This window comes from Chiloscyllium punctatum, chromosome 6, assembly GCF_047496795.1.
Source record: "Chiloscyllium punctatum isolate Juve2018m chromosome 6, sChiPun1.3, whole genome shotgun sequence".
NCBI classification, from domain to species: domain Eukaryota; kingdom Metazoa; phylum Chordata; class Chondrichthyes; order Orectolobiformes; family Hemiscylliidae; genus Chiloscyllium; species Chiloscyllium punctatum.
The window spans coordinates 61740003-61761639 of NC_092744.1; the positions used below are offsets into that span (position 1 = coordinate 61740003).

A 21637-nucleotide genomic window follows, 5' to 3' on the forward strand; every position below is an offset into this window, starting at 1 on the left:
GGACAGATGCATGGCAAATGCAGTTTGATGTGGATAAATGTGTGGTTATCCACTTTAGTGGCAAGAACAGGAAGGCAGATTACTACCTAAATGGAGTCAAGTAGGGGCAGTACAATGAAATCTAGGTGTTCTTGTACATCAGTCAATGAAAGCAAGCATGCAGGTACAGCAGGCAGTGAAGAAAGACTCAGAATTAGAGCCAGACCGTTCAGGGGAGATGTTAGGAAGTACTTATATTCAGAGTCACAGCACAGAAACATGCCTTTCAGCCCAACTAGCTCATGTCGACCAGTTTTCCTAAAGTGAACTAGTTCCATTTGCCTATGTTTGGTCCACATCCCTCTAAAACCTTCTGGTCCATGTACCTGCCCAAATGCCTTTTATGTGTTGTAATGTACCTGCCTCTACCATTTCCTCCGGCAGTTTGCTCCATATCTGTGTGAAAAGATTGCCCCTCAGGTCACTTAAATCTTTCCTCTCTCACCTTAAACCCACGCCCTCTAGTTTTGGACTTCTCTACCCTGGGGAAATGACTATGGTTATTCACCTTTTTTTGTGCCCTTCATAAATTTTATACACCCCTCAGCCTCCGATGTTCCAGGGGGAAAAAAAAAGTCCCAGCCTATTCAGCCACGCCTTAAAACTCAAATCTTCTAGTCTCTGTAACATTCTTGTACATCTTTTTTGTAATTTTTCCAGTTTATCAACATATTGCAGCAGTGTGTTCAGAACTGTATGCAATACTCCAAATGTGGCCTTACAGCTGTAACAGGTTATGTAACTCCTGTACTCAATGCTCTGACCAATGAAGGCAAGCTTGTTAAATGCCTTCTTCGCCACTCTGTCTACCTGCGATGCCATTTTCAGGCAACTATGCACTGCATCCCTAGGTCTCTGTTCCACAACATTCCTCAGAGCCTTATTGTTAGCTGCATACGTCCTGCCCTGATTTGTCAAATTGAAATTTACACTTCGCATTTATCTGAATTAAACTCCATCTACCATCCCTCAGCCCACTGCACCAGTTGACCAAGAGCCCATTGTACTCTTACATAACATTCTTCTCTAACCACTATACCACTAATTTTGATATCATCTGCAAACTTACTAATCATACCCCCTATATTCTCATCCAAATCATTTACATAAAAGTCAAAATAGTGGATCCAGCACTAGTCCTTGTGGCACACTGATCACAGGCCTCCAGTCTGAACAACAATGCCCTACCACAACTGTCTTCAACTGACAAGCCAATTTTATATTCAGTTGTCTAGTTCATTTGATTGAAACTTACTAACCAGTCTACCGGAGGAACCTTGTCGAAGGCTTTGCCAAGGTCCACATTGGCAACATCTACCTCTCTGCCTTTATCTATTTGGTTACCTCTTTAAAACAAAAATATTCAACTTTGAGAGACAATTTCCCCCACACAAAGCCATGCTGACTATCCCGAATCAAGGGATTCACTTGATCCCAGCTGACTGTACCTGGAGCAGCACGGTGGTTCAGTGGTTAGTACTGTTGCCTCTCAGCACCAAGGACCCGGGTTCAATTCCAGCCTCAGGCTGCTGTCAATGTGGAGTTTGAACATTCTCCCCATGTCTGCATGGGGTTCCTCTGGGTGCTCCGGTTTCCTCCCACAATCCAAACATGTGCAGGTTAGGTGAACTGGCCATGCTAAATTGCCCATAGTGTTCAGGAAGGTGCAGGCTAGATCCATCAGTCAGGGGTAAGTGTGAAGTAATGGGAAATGGGTCTGGGTGGGTTACTCTTCGGAGGGTCAGTGTAGACTTGGTGGGCCAAATGGCTTATTTTCACACTGTCAGGATTCTATGATTCTGACAAATACCACTTTTTCTAAGACCAGAGCCTCATTATCTCTAGTCATCCAGTGTTCCCTACCCCGCCAGCCTTTGCCCTTCATGTTGGCCCTGAACTCTTGTTATCTCGCTTTTGAAAGCTTCCCACTTGGCAAATGTTCCTTTAACTGCAAATAACCTCTCCTAATCAACTTTTAAAAGTTCCGGCCTAATATCAAAACTAGCCTTGCCCAAATTTAGAACTTTAACCTGTGGATTAGAACGATCCTTTTCCATAACTATTTTAAAACTAATAGAACTATATTCACTAGTCCCAAAGTACTACCCCACTAACACCTCAGACACTTGTTCTGCATTATTCCCCAAGTTCCCAAATTCTGTCCCCTTTCAAGCAGGATCATCTACATATTGAAAAATTTTCCCTAACACACAAATTCCTCCCCCATTCAAGCTCTTAACACTATGGCAGTACCAGTTAGCAAAGTCAAAACCCCTTATTACAACCCATTTATTCTTACAGCTATCTGTGATCATCCTTCATATTCCTGCACACAAAGGTGGCAAAATGTTTAGACCTTTCTTCGACAAACGGAAATGGATGCTGTGTCAATTGTTAATTTTAAATAAGAGATAGATAAATGTTAGCAAAGATATTATGAGTCAGAGGTAGGTATATAGTTAGGCCAGAGATCAGTCAAATCTCACTGAATGGCAAAACAAGCTAGAATGGTTAAATTGTGCACTCCTTTTCCTAAATGAAGGGTTAAGAAATAGAGCTCTGATTTCAATATCAAGCTGGAAAAAGAACTTAATATCAGAATTCAGTTCTAATTCACACACTAGAATAAATTACACCAATAAGGCTTTTTATGCAAAGACATCACTACTACATATTTCACTTGATTGGTATAGCCAGATAAAGTTACTTGTGCAACTTCACTAAATCCCTTAAATTAGCAAAGCAGCAAATTCTGTATTTTTAACAAAAGAGGCAGTGGTTAAAACCATAGTCTTACACAATATCAGAAAGCCTGAAGAATATATAAAGACATTGCGTTATTTTACTACTCTAGTACTTAGTAAGCAATGAAAGCCTTCCAATTTGCCACTAATGTTTCCAATGAATGAAAATTCGAGTCCTTAAGCAACTCCATCTTCTAATTTGTCATGCATGACTGTATTCTACAGCTAGCCAGTTTACACCAAAAGTCAAATCCAAGTGATTGGTTCTAATCGAGATTTGCCATTTTACCTTCTAGAGAAAAAAGCGAGTTCTGAAGAAGAATCCTACCGGACTTGTTAATGTTATTCTCTATAATAAAAGCAAATTACTGCGGATGCTGGAATCTGAAACCAAAAGAGAAAATGCTGGGAAATCTCAGCATGTCTGGCAGCATCTGTAAGGAGAGAAAAGAGCTGACGTTTCGAGTCTAACTGATCCTTTGTTTTTCTCTACACGAATACAGCCAGACCCTGCCGAGTTTCTCCGTTGTTCACTGCATTTCTTAATTTTCAGAGATAAACATCTTTAAACCGGCCTGCAACATCCACAAGTTCCGCGAGCCATCTATCGGAGTTTTATACTAACATGATCTCAATAAAAGTTCACTTACGTTGAGGTTTAAATAAAATAGGCAATCAAATTTGTGATAACGTCCCAACAATATCCATAAATCCTGCCAATATAATTCCAAGTTATCAGGGGTGCCTATCGAAAGGATGGAGAACACTTATTCCAAACGGTTACTTTAAAAAACTACCTTGGGGTAACACGAGGTGGATCCGGCGTTTTCAATTCTAGTCCCTCACATTAAAAGAGAAACACAGGGGGGCGGGGTTGATTGTAACTATAGTAACAGCAAATCAACGCTCAGATGGTTTATTACAGCCTCCAGGACCTTACGACGTTTGCGCTGGCGCGGATCAGCAGTATTGTAAGAATTGTTCCTGCTAATTCAATATGAGTTGGTAAAATGATCAGAATAACTTTTTCTTCCTATGTCTTCTTGGTGTGTACATTACTTAGATACAGAGGCTAAACAAAACGTCTCATGGTGAGGGAAACTGCGAAAATGTATGATGAGCTGTCGCTTGGGATTTTTGCACCATTATTGCGGAGTGTATCAGAAGGAAATAAGCAGCACGTTGACTTCATATTAAGCCACGTCTACAGAACGTTATTTGGCTGACTTTGAAAATAGGTCACTATTAGAAGAGCAGACGTTTCCTCCTATAAAGATGGGAATGAAGAGTAAAACTGACTTTCAGAGGGACGTTGGCGTTTTTGTACTTCGGTCACAAAACCACAAAATGCGGGTACTGCAAGGATCTATGTTAACTTTTATTGCAAAACAGCTATAGCGCAAGACAGAATCATTGGTGACACCTAGTACTATGAAAACCTTTCGACTCCTTACCAAGGAAAGATATGTTTGCCTAAAAGGCAGTGCAATAAATCTTCACTCAATTTCTGGGATGGAAAGGCAAAACCTTTTGCAGAGATTGGGCATGGTGAGCCAATAATATCTCCAGTTAAGAACAAGTGATTTAATTTAAACACTTGTATGGTTTGACAGGATTTGTGATGAAAAACTATTTCCCTGGCTCAGGCAGTTAGAACCAAGGAATGCTTAAAGGATTACAAATCTTTGAAATTTCTCACCTAGAGTGATGTGGATACTCAATCAGGAAGTGTAGTCTAGACTGAGACCAATAGATTCTGGAGTACAAGAGTGCAATGGGGAGTAAGCAGAAAAGTGGGATTGATAACCTTACTGAATAACAGCATGCCTGCAGTGCAGACAAATACCATTTGGCCTATCGAGACTGCGCCAACCCTCAGAAAAGCATCCCACCTTATCCTCGTAAACCTGCATTTAATATGGTAAATCCAGCTAGCATGCACATCCATGACACCATAGGGAAAATTTAGCATGGTAAATCCATCTGGCCTGCACATCTTTGGACTGTGGGAGGAAACCCATGCAGATGGAGGGACAACATACAAACACCAAACAGTTCCCCAGGCTAGAATTCAATCCAGATCCCTCGCACTATGAGGTAGCAGAGGTAACCACCATACCACCCAATGTAGAGCACATGAAGTTCTGTATGGCATCTTCATGCTCTTATTCCTAATGTTATTACACAAATATCACCCCAGTTTCTCAATTCATCTTAATGTCCAGATTTATTCCAAAGAATGTAATAGAATCTTGCATCAAGTTCTAAAAGGGCAACAAGTCACCTCATATGTAGAAATTTACAGGATTTACCAGGATGTTTCCAAACCACTTCAATTACTAGGGGACCAGAATTCAAGGTAAGAGGTGAAAAGTTTTCGGAGATATTTGTATCATTGATAGTCACAGGTGAGGTGCCGGAAGACTGGAGGTTGGCTAGCATGGTGCCACTGTTTAAGAAAGATGGTCAGAACAAGCCAGGGAACTATAGACCAGTGAGCCTGGCATCAGTGGTGGGCAAGTTGTTGAAGGGAATCCTGTGGGACTGGATGTACACGTATTTGGAAAGGCAACAACTGATTAGGGATAGTCAACATGGCTTTGTGCGTGGAAAATCATGTCTCACAAACTTGATTGAGTTTTTTGAAGTAACAAAAAGAATTGAGGGCAGAATGGTGGACATGATCTATATGGACTTGAATAAGGCGTTCGACCAAGGTTCCCCATGGGAGACTGGATAGCAAGGTTACATCTCATGGAATACAGGGAGAACTAGCCATTTAGGTACAGAACTGGCTCAAAAGTAGAAGACAGAGTGTGGTGGTGGAGGGTTGTTTTTCAGACTGGAGGCCTGTGACCAGTGGAGTTCCACAAGGATCGGTGCTGGGTCTACGACTTTTCGTCATTTATATAAATGATTTGAATGTCAGCATAAAGAGGTATAGTTAATAGATTTGCAGATGACACCAAAATTGGTGGTGTTGTGGACAGCGAAGAAGGTTATCTCAGAGTACAACGGGATCTTGATCAGATGGGCCAATGGGCTGAGAAGTGGCAGATGGAGTTTAGATAAATGTGAGGTGCTGCATTTTGGGAAAGCAAATCTTAGCAGGACTTATACACTTAATAGTAAAGTCCTCAGGATTGTTGTTAAGCAAAGAGACCTTGGAGTGCAGGTTCATAGCTCCTTGAAAGAGGAGTCGCAGGTACATAGGATAGTGAAGGCAGCGTTTGGAATGCATTCCTTTTTTGGTCAGAGTATTGAGTATAGGAGTTGGGAGGTCATATTGTGGCCGTACCGGACATTGGTTAGGCCACTGTTGGAATATTGCATGCAATTCTGGTCTCCTTTGTATCAGAAAGATGTTGTGAAACTTGAAAGGGTTCAGAAAAGATTTACAAGGATGTTGCCAGGGTTGGAGGAGACCTAAGGGGCAACTTTTGCATGCAGATGATGGTACATGTATGGAATAACCTGCCAGAGGAAGTGGTGGAGGCTAGTACAATTGCAACATTTAAAAGGCATTTGGATGGGTATATGAATAAGAAGGGTTTGGAGCGATATGGGTCAGGGCTGGCAGGTGGGACTAGATAGGGTTGGGATATCTGGTCAACATGCACGAGTTGGACCGAAGGGTCTGTGTCCGTGCTGTACATCTCTGTGACTCTATATGCATGGAAGGTTCTTTACGCAGAAGGCGGTGGGTGCCTGAAATTTGTTGCCAGTGGAGGTGGTAGAGGCAGGCATGATTAAGTCATTTAAACTGTATCTAGAAAGATGCATGAATGGGCAGGGAGCAAACGGATACAGATCTTGAAAATTTGGTGACAGGTTCAAATAGAAGATCTGGATTGATGCAGGCTTGGAAGGCCAAAGAGCCCGTTCCTGTGCTGTAATTTTCTTTGTTCTTTGTACTTCCATTAAAAGCCAACATATCTGTACTGATTAAAATTTTTCTATTAAAAGAATTGGTCCAGTGTGTTAGAAGGTATTAAAGAAATCCTCTGGTATGAAATCTTAATTACCATAGAGCAGATAGTAAATAAGAAAACAAGATGTAACTATTAGCTCCCCACATCTTTCTCCAAAATAAAATCATTCCTTCATGAAAGGTTGAGATATATACAAAGAAAATTGATGTGGTTGCACTATAAATTTTAAACACTAACTAACATAATTAGTTTTGTTCTTAAATGATTACATTGCATATGCATCAGTTTAGTATTAATATATTGGCAAATTCAGTCTTAGAAATGGATTCTCAAATGGTCACACTAAATTCCCAAAACTTTGATTAAAATTTGCTTAAACTCAAAAAAATGGTTCGTGTTAAAATGTGTGAGAATCTTGCCATCGCTTGACATTCATTAAATTAATTAATCCACACAGTGATCTGTTCACCATTTCTCCCACTACATGCCTAAAGTTCACTAACAACTACGGTTAACATTCAGCCTTCACTACATTTTGTAATAGGAGAGAATCTAAACATATTCAATTGAGTGCCTGTCCATCCTGGTGCTGTTATTGATGAGAAACTGAACTTGTCCAGCCATACAAATATTGTAGCTACAGAAGCTGGGAATATTGTGGAAAGTCATCTTCTGACCCAGCATTTACAAGGTTCATGGGGGGGGGGGGGGGAAGGTGGGGAAATGATGATATATTCTTCACTTTTTTAGACAAATCCACTCACAAAATTCAACACCATCTAGGACTTAATTGGAACCCCTTCCACCACCTTAACATTCACTCACTCTACCAGTGCCAGCAGTATGTATAATCTACAAAAGATAGACCGTAGCAACTCTCTCAACCTATTTCAACATCACCCATCAAACCTGGTTCCTCCTCACTTCAAAAGACAAAGGCAGCAGCCAAAAGCAACACCACCTGCAGAGTCACACACCAGTTTGACTTGGATATTGCCACTCCAACATTGTTGAGTGAAAATCCCAGCACTCCCTAACAGAACACTGAGCAAATCTGTACCGGAAAAACAAAATTAGTTCAAGAAGGCAGCTCACCAGATTAAGGAAAACTATGATGAACAAAAAACATTGGCCTTGCCAGTGATGCTCACATCATGATTTTTTTTTTAGAAGCAAATATTCTACATTCTACATTCTATTCTACATTCATCCCTGCAGGATGTTATTTCTCTATCTATCCAACTGTTATGGAATAAAAATTTTAAAAATGGTCTCTTAAGTTTGAAAATTATGACAAAATGGCAAGTGATGAAAGGTTAGTATAAGATAAACTAACAGGTGAAGCCTGAGCCTTTTCTTTCTTTTTTTTGGGGGGGGGGGGGAAAAGAGTGGGTATTACTTGGGAGGGGGAGAGAGAGAGAGAGAGAGAGAGAGAGAGACACAGACAGACAGAGACACACAGAGAGAGAGAGAGAGAGCACGAGCAAGAGAGAGACACACACTCACACAGAGCACCAGGAATAAGAACTTAGTTTTTGAAACATCCAGAGGCAGTAAGTCAGGTGACATTTTGGAATTTCAGAGATATTACTTGCACTGATACTGTGGTACTGCTCACTCATTTCACATACCAAGGACGTTGCATCAAACCATTTTGGATTGGAATCCCAATCTTATAATTGTAAATTTAGCATCAATTAGCATTAGTTGCAATGAAATTGTTTTAAGTATACCCTGTATTTAATACCACCTTCAGCTATATAGTTCTCAAAAATCATAAGTGGACTCTGAGCAGAATGCCTCTTTCTGTTGTATAAAGACACTGTTGTACACATTCTGCACCACAGTTCCAAATGTCTGTATAAACCTTGTATAGTTCAGACAATGCACCAGCGAATGGAAAAACTCAAGCAACACTTATTTAAAAAACCTGAATCCAAATCAATGACATAATTCATACACTACTTCTATATACAACTAAAATGTTGATGTCATTTCTTCACAGGAAAAGTGAAAATCAAGAAGTCTGGTGGCAAAAATCAAGATTATAATAACACAGTGAATCATAAAAAACATTGAGTTACAGAAGAACAGCTAGATATTGGGTGAAAAAGCAAATGGAATCTTTAAAACGGTCATAATTATATGCAGGAAATTTTACAAGAATTTGACCAAGCCTTGACTGCATTCTGAAGAGATATTTGCCTTAAAGAAAATAAAATTACATACAAAACAAAATACACAGGACTTCACAATGTCCAATATGAAAAGATTATCTGATCAATAGGACAACATACCACAATGTTCAAACAACATTCACCTCCTTCCAATCGTCTAGTACGACTCCGTTGGAGAGTGAGGAGGCAAATATTCTCGCCAGCGACTTAGTAACCTCCTTTCTCGCTTCCCGGAGCAGCCTAGGATAAATCTGGTCTGGCCCTGGAGACTTATCAATCTTAATATTTTCCAAAATTTCTAGCACATCAACTTCATCAATCTTGATCTGGTCAAGACTGTATCCCAGCTCCTCTAAGTTTTCATTTACAACAAGTTCCCTTTTCTTGGTGAAAATCAAAGCAAGAAGCTCATTTAGGGCTTCCCCTATCTGCTCAGACTCCACGCACAAGTTCCCTACGCTATCCCTGATCGGCCCTACCTTCTCCCTGATCATTCTCTTATTCCTCACGTAGGAGTAAAATGCCTTGTGTTCTCTCTAATCCTTATTGCCAAGCCTTTTTTGTGCCCCCTCCTGGCTCTCCTCAGTCCAATTCGGAGCTCCTTTCTAGCTAGCCTGTAATCCTCTAAAGTGGAGCTAGATCCTTGCTTCCTCCACCTTATGTAAGCTGCCTTCTTCCTTTTGACGAGAAGTTCCTCTGTTCTCATCAAACAAGGTTCCTTAATCTTACCCCTTCTTACCAGTCTCAGAGGAACAAATTTGTGCATCACTCGCAGCAACTGCTCCTTAAATAGTCTCCACATGTCTGCTGTGTCCTTTCTGTGGAACAATTGCTCCCAGTCTGTACTTCCCAACTCTTGTCTAATAGCATCATAATTTCCTTTTCCCCAATTAAATATCTTCCCTCAGTAACTGCTCCTTTCACTCTCCAAGGCTATGCTAAATGTCAGGCAGTTGTGATCACTTTTACAAAAGTGCTCTCCCACCACAAAATCTGACACCTGTCCTGGTTCATTGCAGAGCCCCAAATCCAAAATGGCCTCTCTCCTCATTGGTCTATCGACATACTGAGTAAGGAAACCCTCCTGAACACACCTGACAAAAACGGTTCCATCCAAATCATCTGCACTTCGGAGGTTCCAGTCAATATTGGGAAAGTTGAAATCACCCATAATAACAAACCTGCTACTTTTGCATTTTTCCAGAATCTGCTCACCTATGAGATCTTCATTCTCTCTACTGCTATTAGGTGGTCTTTAGAAAACCCCCGATGCGGTGGCTGTTCCCTTGCTGTTCCTAACTTCCACCCACACTGACTCAGTAGACAAACCTTCCTCAACAACCTTCATTTCTGTAGCTGTGATGCACTTTGATTAGCAATGCTACAACCCCACCTCTTTTCCACCCTCCCTGTTCTTTCTAAACCCTGGAACATCAAGCAACCATTCCTGTGTCTGTGAAACCCACATCTCGGTTACGGCCACAACATCATAGCCCCAAGTACTGATCCATGCTCTAAGTTCGTCACTCTTATTTCGGACTCTCCTTGCAGAGGCACTTTAACTGATCCCTTTGTTTCATCACGTGAGAAATCTTCCTGATAGATTCAATATATCCTGTCACTGTCCCATCTGCAACTGACACCCTCTCAGACATGACTCTGATTCCCACACCCCGCCAAACTAGTTTAAACCCTCCCAAATCACACGAGCAAATCTCCCACCCAGGACATTTGTGCCCCTCCAGTTCAGGTGCAACCCATCCTTCATGTACAGGTCCCACCTTTCCCAGAAGGTATCCCAATGGTCAAGGAATCTGAAGACCTCCCTCCTGCACCAGCCTCACAACCACATGTTAAGCTGCATTCACTGACTGTTCCTCATCTCACTATCTCGTGGCACTTATAGCAAACCTGAGATCACTACTCTACTTGTCCTGCCCTTCAGCTTCCAACCTAATTCTCTGTAGTCACTTTTCAGATCCTCAATCCCTTTCCTGGATATATCATTGGTGCCAATATTTACCACGATTTGTGGCTGCTCACCTCCCCCTTCAGAATCTTGTAAACCCGATCGGCGACATCCCGGACCCTGGCACCAGGGAGGCAACAGACCTTCCGGGAGTCCCGTTCTTGATCACAAAATCTCCTCAACGCACCACAATGTTCCTCTTTTCAAGAAGGGTAATAGGGAAATCCCTGGTAATTGCAGACCAGTCAGTCTTATGTATGTGGTAAAAACAATGACTGCAGATGCTGAAAACCAAATACTGGATTAGTGGTGCTGGAAGAGCACAGCATTTCAGGCAGCATCCAACGAACAGCGAAATCGACGTTTCGGGCAAAAGCCCTTCATCAGGAATCAGTCTTATGTATGTGGTCAGCAAAATTTTGGAAAGAATTCTGAGGGATAGGATTTTATGACTATTTGGCAAAGCATAGTGTGATTAAAGGCAGTCAGCATGGCTTTGAGGGGGGCAGGTCATGCCTTGAGTTCTTTGAGGTGGTGTCAAGACAGGTCGAAAACAGTCAAGCAGTGGATGTGGTGTATATGGACTTCAGCAAGGCATTTGATAGGGTTCCCCATGGTAGGCTAATTCATAAAGTCAGGAAGTATGCGATACAGGGAGATTTGGGTATCTGGATTCAGAATTTGCTGGCTGAAGAAGGCAGAGAGTGGTTGTAGATGGAAAGTATTCTGCCTGGAGGTCAGTGTTGAGTGGGGTCCCGCAGGGCTCTGTTCTTGGGCCTCTGCTCTTTGTAGTTTTTATAAATGACTTGGAATGAGGAGGTTGAGGGGTGGGTTAGTAAATTTGTAGATGACAAAAGGTTGAAGGTGTCGTCGATTGTATAGAGGGCTACTGCAGGCTGCAGCACGACATAGGCAGGATGCAGAACTGGGCTGAGAAATGACAGATGGAGTTCAACCTGGATAAATGCAAAGTGATGCATTTTGGAAAGTCAAACTTGAATGCTGAATATAGGATTAAAGACAGAATTCTTGGCAGTGTGGAGGAACACGGGGATCTGGGTGTGCAAGTACATAGATCCTCAAAGTTGCCATCCAAGTGGATAGGATTGTTAAGAAAGTATACGGTGTTTTGGATTTCATTAACAGGGGGATCGAGTTTAAGAGTTGCGAGGTTTTGCTTCAGCTCTACAAGTCCCTGGTGAGACCACACTTGAAATATTGTGTCCAGTTCTGCTCGCCCTATTATTGGAAAGATAGAGAGGCTTTGGAGAGGGTGCAAAGAAGGTTTACCAGGATGCTGCCGGGACTGGAGGGCTTGCCTTATGAAGGAAGGTTGGATAAGCTCAGACTTTTCTCTCTGGAGAGGAGGAGGAAGAGAAGGAGACCTGATCGAGGTGTACAAAATAATGAGAGGAATAGATGAAGTCAATAGCCAGAGACTTTTCCCCAGGGCAGGACTGATTGGCACGAGAAGTCATAGTTTGAAGATATTAGGAGGAAGATATAAAGAGATGTCAGAGGTAGGTTCTTTATGTAGAGAGTTGTGAATGCATGGAATGCATTGCCAGCTGTGGTGGTGGAAGCAGAGTCACTGGGGACATTTAAGCAACTGCTGGACATGCACATGGATAGCAATGAGTTGAGGGGTGCTTAGGTTAAGTTACGATATTTGACATTAGGATTAAATCTTAGCACAACATAGTGGGCCAAAGGGCCTGTTCTATGCTGTACTTTTCTATGTTCTATAATGTCAACTGCTTGTTGTAGTAGATTGACTTTTCTAATTCATATAAAGCAAATCTATCTTAATGAAACACAAGCATTTTGACAACCAGTTAAATGGCTGTTTGAGTCTAAATACGTTTGCTACAAGTTGATAAGAAGCCCAAGTATAACTTCAAAGAAGCAGTTCAATTACTACTAATCTTTAAAGATATACTTTTAATAGACATTATGTGCCATTTTATGGCAAAGATTTGGTGCAAATTATCTAAAAGTATCAAGCCAATGTTAAGCAATTAACAACTGACAAAACCACAGCATAGTTTGCCAAAGTTTGATAATATGAAAACCATTAAATTCTTAATATATCCAAAATACCTGGTAAGATTATAAAAAATTAATTCCAATTAAAAAAAAATCATTGATCTGAAATATTTACTCTTCCATTCACAGTTGCCACCGGATTCTGAACATTTCCAGCATTTTCTGGTTAGCACTGCTGTCTCACAGCACCAGGGACTCAGCTTCGATTCTAGCCTATGGCGATTGTTTGTGTGGAGTTTGCACATTCACCTTGTGTCTGTGTGGGTTTGCTCTGGGTACTCCGGTTTCCTCCCACAGTCCAAAGATGTGCAGGTCAAGTGAATTGGCCATGCTAAAATGCCCATTGTATTAGGTGCATTAGTCAGAGGGAAACATGTCTGTGTGGGTTACTCTTCGGAGGGTAGGTGTGGACTTGTTGGCCGAAGGGCCTGTTTCCACACTGTTGGGGAATCTAATCTAATCATAAACAGTATATTAACCAACTGAATCAAAAAGACTTTTGAAATAAGACTAAGCTAAAGTTTATTTTAAAGCTGAAACTTGGCAAATGTATTTTTCTTAAAGCTGTAAGCAAAGAAATGTCTTAAATGAAAATTTCTCATGGAACTTTTATGCTCTTGCTTTATAGGGTTTACATCCTGTGAAATAAAGTAACTTATGACTATAAAGTTAATCATAAAGTTACAATTAAAAACTCATGATTGGCCATGATCATATTGAATGGTGGTTCAGGCTTGAAGGATCAAATGACTTACTCCTGCATCCATTTTCTATGTTTTTATGATTCAAACCAAATTTTAATCTTATTCTGTGTAAATGAGGTCTGCCTTTTGAAGAGGCTGAAGCAGTAGAAGTGCATAAGATAAGAAAATCTACTTTAGATTACAAAGGAGTTTCATTGTTGCATTCCATGGTTCTGCTATATAACTGAAATAAGGCAATAAAATACAATTATCCATCAATCAAGAGCTAGCAGAGCCTAGGAACCAACATTCCCTCTAAGCTCTGCAGACATAGGAGTGCCTGGAGGTCCTCTGTACACCAATGTCGACATACTGACTTCCACACACACGGTTCTCCATGACATGGCAAAATAAAAGATATGGGGCAATGTAGTCAGGAACCCAAACACTGTATTATCAACATTGCTGCCCTGAGTGAGACAGGGCAGGCAGGAGATAGCCAGCTCAAAGAACAAGCTGATGGAAACACCATCTGGAAATGTTAAATCATAAATACACTAAGAGCAAGTCCTTGTGAGACAAACAATCATTTCATCAACCTTTGGCTCAGCCTAACAGAGAACAGCACAGCACAACACTACATTTGCCCCAACCCTAGAAGCAACAGATGCAGCTGAAGTGGAATTCTACTCCAACCCTGATCACTTGTTGTGCTATGCTCCAAAGAGGAAGACAAGCTGATTCTTTTTGGCAATTTCAATGCCAGAGTTGGGAAGAACTCAATCTTCTAGAAAGACAAGTGGAAAGGAAGGAATAGGAAAAGAAATTCCTGGAGAATTTCAATGCCTTATTTTATCAATGGAACAAACACAAGAGCTCAAAGCAATATCCTTACTCCAGACAGTTCAGCATACAGTAGAATATCAAAGCATAGAATTGTAAAGTTAAAATCACACAACACCAGGTGATAGTCCAACAAGTTTATTTGGAAGCTGTAGCTTTCTGAGCACTGCTCCTTCATCACGTGGTTATCCACAGGTAGTTGACGGAGGCTTTGTACCTCAATCCAACACCGGCACCTCAAATCATAGAACTGCAAGATTTCTTATATTGCACTCATCGTACAGTCGTAGAGTCCTACAGCACAGAGACAGGCCCTTTGGCCCAAACTTGTCCATGCTGACCAATAACAGAAGCTGACGGCTGCTAGACCAACTATCACTCCATTATCCTGGCTCAAATATGGCAGTGGTGCTATTGCAGGAAATGTCAACAAAAATAAGGGCTCTGCAAAGGAAGACCTATTCATTCAGAACCTCACAAAATCAACAACAGGAACCTGGACTGCTTTTAAATCCATCTTCAGCACATAGATACTCTTAGTTTCTCTACCAGGAAAAATCAAAACTAGTTTGATGAGAATGGCCAGGAGATAGAGAAGCTACAATATCACAAGTTCAAGTCATTTTGGAACATGAAACATGACCAAAATTCAAGGGAGAGAAAGGTTTACGAACAAATTAAGGCTGAGGTCCATCAAAAAGCTGTAAAGAACAGATGTTGGGTGGAAAGAATACAAGAAATTCAGAAACTTCACTACAGCCAAGTATGCGTGGATTCTTCAACACATGTCAAACCATCTGTGACCAAAGCACCTACACCACGAAGGGATGAAATGGTGTCAGTCAAAGACAGAAAGACTGTCAGCACACATTGAAAAGAGCATTCTGAGAATCAGCGAACAGAGACTTAATCCTCAACATTAGTATCCACAACCACATCCCACAACATATTGTCTGTCATCATCCTGAAGCAACCCCAAGTTGAAAAAGCAACCCAAACAGCTGAGACCCAGCAAGCCTGCTGGTGCAGAGAAGTCCTGTCAAATTCTACAATATGTTGAAGAAACACTCATGGTTCAAGTACACAACTTCATTTTCCTCATCTGGAAGGACAGCAGCAAGTAAAAGGATCTTCAAGTCGCATAATTGTCACCATCTTCAAGAAAGGAGCCAAGACTGTAGTGATTTTAACAAATTCAGCTAACTGGACCTTATAGAATGAGTTCCCCGATTGGGCCAGATTAACAGCCCCAGGGAGCCCTCGCTGAAAGGTAAAGGGGGAGTGTCAGAGATAGTAACATTCTGATAGCTGACCTGAAACAAGGCTATACTGGAGAGTCAAGGACTGTTCATGTGTAAATAAAGGGCGACTTTGTGATGGAATACCAGCCTCTGAGGAGTTATTTCAAAGATCGATTCACTATAAATAGGTAAAAAGCAAAAGAACTGTTTCTGACTTACAGCATCCGCAAAGTCAGAAGCTGCTAGAAAAGCTCAGATCTGGCAGCATCGTGAAGAGAAATCAGAGTGAATCAATTCTGAGGAAGAGACCTGAAACAACAACCTGTGAATCCAGTGGCAGGATAAGCACTCCACGATTAGTGTTCTCTCTCTTGAAACTTTCCCAGCATCAAGGGACTAGTCAGGGTTAATCAGCTATGTTGGGTGGACCACAGTTTGTATGCCTGACATAAAACTCCAAAACAACCTTTCTACTCCGAAATTTATCACAGCAGGACTTCCAGGAGAACAGAACAAATGCTTTTAAGATGTTCTGAAAGCACCCCCCCAAAACAAAATGCATTATCTCAAACTCATGAGAACTTCCTCCCCAACTCTGACTGAACCAGAGAAGAAGCATCTGTCAAGGTACTGCCATCTCCAGCATTTCTGACAGGTAAGGTAGAGGCCAAACTGCAAAAATCCAAACATCAAACATCTCGTCCATCTCTCTCTTAAAAGGCCAACAGTCCCAGATTAACAGTGAGACCAGATCCAGTATTAGACCATTTAGTCACCTCAGGATCCAGAGAGGACGAAAGTCATCCTCACTCCCAAGAGACTGCCTCAGAAGGAAGACAGCAATTAGAGTACTTAAATAATCGATTTTTAAATTCCACATTTTTAAAAAATTCCTAACTCCATATATGTACCATTTAAGCTAGAGTACATAATAGCCTCTCCCCATTCCATATCTATTTGTTCCTTCAAGCCTACCCATGTGAACCCACAGCTTCTTCAATAAAAGAATGATGTTTAATGTAATGACGGCAACCCTTTAGGCCCCCTCTCCTGAAGGTTGTTCTTAAAAATTACCTCTTCAACCAACACTGGATCTCTGCTGCTATCACTATACAGCTGAATGAACTATGGTGCAGTTAGTAGCACTCAGAATCAGAGGGGTAGATTTCAATCCCACACCAGCACAAAGATTAAGGTTAACACCCTAGTACAGTTCTGACAAAAGATCAGCATTGCTGAAGAGGCCATCTTTCTGACATGTAAAAGTCTCATCTGCCCTCTCAGGTGGACTCTCGGAAATATTTCAAAGAGGAAGAGTTATCCCTGGTTTCTTGGCCAATATGTATCCCTCAATCAACATCACTAAAATAAATAGTCTGATTATGAACTCTTTGTTGTTAGTAGGGCTTTGCACAAATTGATTTGAATGTGAACATAGGAGGAATGGTTAGTATATTTGCAGATAATACCAAAATTGGAAAAGTTAGTGAAGAAAGTTACCACTGAGTACAATGGGATCTTGATCAGGTGGATGGCAGATGGAGTTTGAGCTAAATGTGAGGTGTTGCATTCTGGTAAGGAAAATCAGGGCAGGACTTATATACTTAATGGAAAATGTTGCCAAACAAAGAGGCCTTGCAGTGCAGGTTCATAGTTCCTGAAAACTGGAGTGTAGGTAGACAGGGTAATGAAGGCGGCATTTGCTATGCTTGCCCTCATTGGTCAGTATACCAAGTACAGGAGTTGGGATGTCATGTTGTTGCTTTACATGACATTAGTTAGGCCACTTTTGCAATATTGTGTTAAATTCTGGTCTCTCTGCTATAGAGCAAATGTTGTTAAATGTTGAAAGGGTTCAGAAAAGACTTACAAGCACATTGCCAGAGTTAGAAAGTTTGAGCTATCGGGAGGTGCTTAATAGGCTAAGGCTATTCTCCCTGGAGCCGCGCTGAGGGGTGATCTTATAGAGATTTATAAAATCATGCAAGGAGTGAATAGTCAAGATCTTTTTCCCTAGAGCAGGGCAGTCCAAAACTAGAGGGCTTAAGTTTATGGGGATGGGGAGAAAGATTTAAATGTGACCTAAGGAGCAACATTTTCCATGCAGAGAGTGTTGCTTGTATAGAATGAGCAGTGACAGGAAGTGCTGGAGGCTGGTAAAATTACAATATTTTACAGTCATCTGGATGATTAGAGGTTAGATTCCCTACTGTATGGAAACAGGCCATTTGGCCCAACTAGTCCACATCAACTCTCTGAAAAGTTACTTTCTCAATCCCATTCCCCTACCCTATATTTACCCCTGACTAATGCACCCAACAGTATGGACAATTTAGCATGACCAATTCACCTGCCCTGCACATCTTTGGACAGTGGGAAGAAACCGAGCACCCGGAGGAAACCCACGCAGACACTTGGAGAATGTGCAAATTCCACACAGATAGTTGCCTGAAGCGGGAATTGAACCCGGGTCTCTGGCACTGTGAGGCAGCAGTGCTAACCACTGAGCTACCATGCCGCCACCCCCCCCAAACATTGTCCTGTTCAAGGCAAAAGTGGAACCTGTCAAAAAGCTTAAGTAAAAAGTTGTGTGCGTGCGGGTGCACATGCAATTTGGGATTTACCCCACTGTTGGCGTACAGTCCAGCTGCCAGGTTTGGGGTGGGGGGGGGGGGTGCAGACGGGGATGGAGGCGGGCAGGGGGGCTCGCATGGTGTGCTGCCTAGTCTCCTGAACAGGGAGCAGACTTCACAGAAACGAGCCCTGGGGAAATCAATTAACCGAATGAAATAATGCCCGTCCATCTTGTTTGGATAATAGAGGTTCCTCTGTAAATGGAGATTGGAGAACAGTGAAGAAGGTTACCTCAGAGTACAACAGGATCTTGATCAGATGGGCCAAGAGGCTGAGGAGTGGCAGACAGAGCTTAATTTAGATAAATGTGAAGTGCTACATTTTGGAAAGGCAAATCAAAGCAGGACTTAAACACTTAATAGTAAGATCCTGGGGAGTGTTGCTGAACAGAGACCTTGGAGTGCAGGTTCATAGCTACTTGAAAGGGGAGCCGCAGGTAAATAGGATAGTGAAGGCAACATTTGGTATGCTTTCCTTTATTGGACAGAGCATCGAGTATAGGAGTTGGGAGGTCATGTTGCCGCTGAAGAGAACATTGGTTAGGCAACTTTTGGAATATTGTCTGCAATTCTGGTCTCCTTCCTATCAGAAGGATGTTGTGAAACTTGAAAGGGTTCAGAAAAAGATTTGCAAAAATGTTGCCCGGGTTGGAGGATTTGAGCTACTGGGCTGTTTTCCCTGGAGGATCAGAGGCTGAGGAGTAAGCTTATAGAGGTTTATAAAATCATGAGGGCCATGGATAGGGAAAAGAGAGGTCTTTTTCCTTGAGGTTGGGGAGTCCAGAACTAGAGGGCATAGGTTAAGGGTGAGAGGGGAAAAATTTAAAAAGGACCTAAGGATCAACTTTTTCCACAGAGTGCTGCATGTATGGACTGTGTTGCCAGAGGAAATGGAGGAGGCTGATACAATTACAACATTTAAAAGGCATCTGAATGGGTCAAGTGCTGGAAAATGGGACTAGATTAATTTAGAATATCTGGCCAGCATGAATGAGTTGAACCGAAGAGTCTGTTTCTGTGCTGTACATCTCTGACTCGAATAAACAAGCATTATAATATCAAGAGGACTGGAATGGCAACCATCAAATCACAGCCCAATACCCAATGCATTAAATTCTACCCTGTCCAAAAAAACCCTCAATATTCTGCAACTGGCCTCCATCCCACCTTGAGCAGACATCACAAAAAAATGCCCTTTTTATGCATAAATTGAACCAATAATTCCATCCTCAGAGGAAATCATAATTCAATTGCCCTGCTTCTTAAAAATAAATGTTCAATGAATCCCTACTGTGGAAACGGGTGAGTACAGAAATCATGGTCATAAACATTCAGAGCAAATCTCTAACCATGATTACATCCTCCTCCCATAACAAGTGAAAGATCATAAAGAGCCCTCACCATAGTCGTGACCCACATCATATTTTCCACTTTTTTTTCAGCACAAAAATAGCCCTCTTATTTTCAAGAAATTATTTCAGTCCACATCTGGAACATTATCAGAAGCAAATTCTCAATTCAAATGTATTGATTCTGCGCTGGTTGTCTGGCTTTTATAAGAAAGCAGACTGGGGTGATAGTGACTGAGAAAGCTGAAGTGATCTTGATTCATATCAATACACTTCTTGTCAGATAAAACATAAAAGTGCCAGGCTTTTTCTTCTGCGACAAAGCATGGCTGCAGAGGAAAACCAAACATAATGGTAAATCCTCTGGAAAAAGGCACACAAAGGACATTTAACATACTAAGATTTTCTCATGGTATTTGAGCAAAAGATTTAGATATCAACAACTACAACTTACTATTGAGACAGCACGAAACAAAACACTTAAGCAGATAAACAGTGGATAAAACGTTTCCCCTGGTGAGTACAGAACCAGTTACACAATTTAAGAATAAGGGGAAATGCCACTTCGGTCCAAGATCAATTTTTTTTTCTCTTCTCAGAAGGCTGCAGAAAGTTGGAATTCTCAACCACAAAAGACTGTGGAATTTCAGTCCTTTGCATATGCTCAAGACAGGGATTGACTAATTTCTAATCATAGTGGTGTACAGTAAATGGTAATAAGGCTGGGATAAGTGAAGGTGATTTAAGTGTTTAATAAAACATAATTGGATTGAACAGCATGCAGACTTGACAGACTGAATGGCCTTCGTATGTTCAACACGTTTCCATTTTAATATAATTGAAAATGTTTAAGGTATTCCATCAGCTTGAGATTTGACAATGAAATACAGTGGAATTAGGTTAGGAAAGTGGAATAGAAATTGACCTTGTTCAGTGACACCTGCTGGAAAAAGTAAGCATGTCAATATCAGACAAGGGCAAGTTCTGAAACCCATGTAACTGAGCATTATTTAAGTTAAAAATCACACAGCACCAGGTTATGTTCAACAGGTTTATTTGGAAGCACTCCTTCCAAAACCTCCAGCACTTCGAAAGCAAATGCTTCCATATAAACCTGTTGGGACTATAATCTGGTGTTGTGAGATTTTTAACTTTGTCCTCTGATTCTCCTCCGAATGTTCCTCCGAATCATTTTATTAATACCAAGACTATATACTCTTGTGAAATAACAAAAAGACATGAATTTTCCTAAACAATTCAACAGTAGAATAATATATAATTCCAACTAGTGATAATTTTGTTAATTGTCTTAGCACAAGAAAGATATTTCATTTTCCATTTAGTCTCAATATATTTTTATACTCAAAACACCACATGCCTTTCACAGTCACAAAGTAATGCACTGTTATTGGACTATTACCTTCAGAGACCTCAAGTAAACATCTAGAGAATGCAACCTTAAATTCTACCCATGGCACATAGTTTGAAGATTTGAATTCAGTTTTACTAATTCCGGAAATAACCAGCTACTGTCCATAAAAGACGACCACAAACCTGCCGATTGTTCTAAAACACCACGAGGTTGACCAATGTCCTTTAAAAACAGAAACCTGTTATTCTCGTCTAATTTGACCGAAATGTGACTGCAATCCCACATCAACCTTGTATGACTCTTAAAATACCTTCTGACATGTTCCAATAAGCCAGTGAATTGTATTTTTTTAAACAAAAGTGGCACACCACCATGATGGTTAACGGTGGGTAATAAGTGCCAGCGTAAACCAACAACATCCTGAGGGGAAATAAAAACTTACTTCATTCAATTATATTGCCAAGGGAAAGGGACCTTGTTTTTTTTAACCCCTGCGAGTTAGTAATTGAATTGCACTTAATGATTCCTTTTCAGTTGTTCTCGCCGATAGGGGAATTCATGTCACACCATAGATTCTGGCTTTAACAAACAGCTAGAGCCCTGGAGTTA

General features: G+C 41.1%; 1 protein-coding gene across 3 annotated transcripts in view; it reads right to left on the reverse strand.

Annotated features, from left to right (window-relative positions):
* Positions 1 to 21637, reverse strand: part of acsl3a (acyl-CoA synthetase long chain family member 3a) — a 127729-nt gene that overhangs the window by 105755 nt on the left and 337 nt on the right. The window contains exon 1 of one of the 3 annotated variants that reach the window (XM_072572776.1): positions 3434 to 3592. The exons of the other annotated variants lie outside the window; for them this stretch is intronic. The gene's annotated coding sequence lies outside the window, so the exon portion shown is untranslated. Of the gene's footprint in view, positions 1 to 3433; positions 3593 to 21637 lie in introns of those variants that run through there. 3 annotated transcript variants of the gene reach the window in all.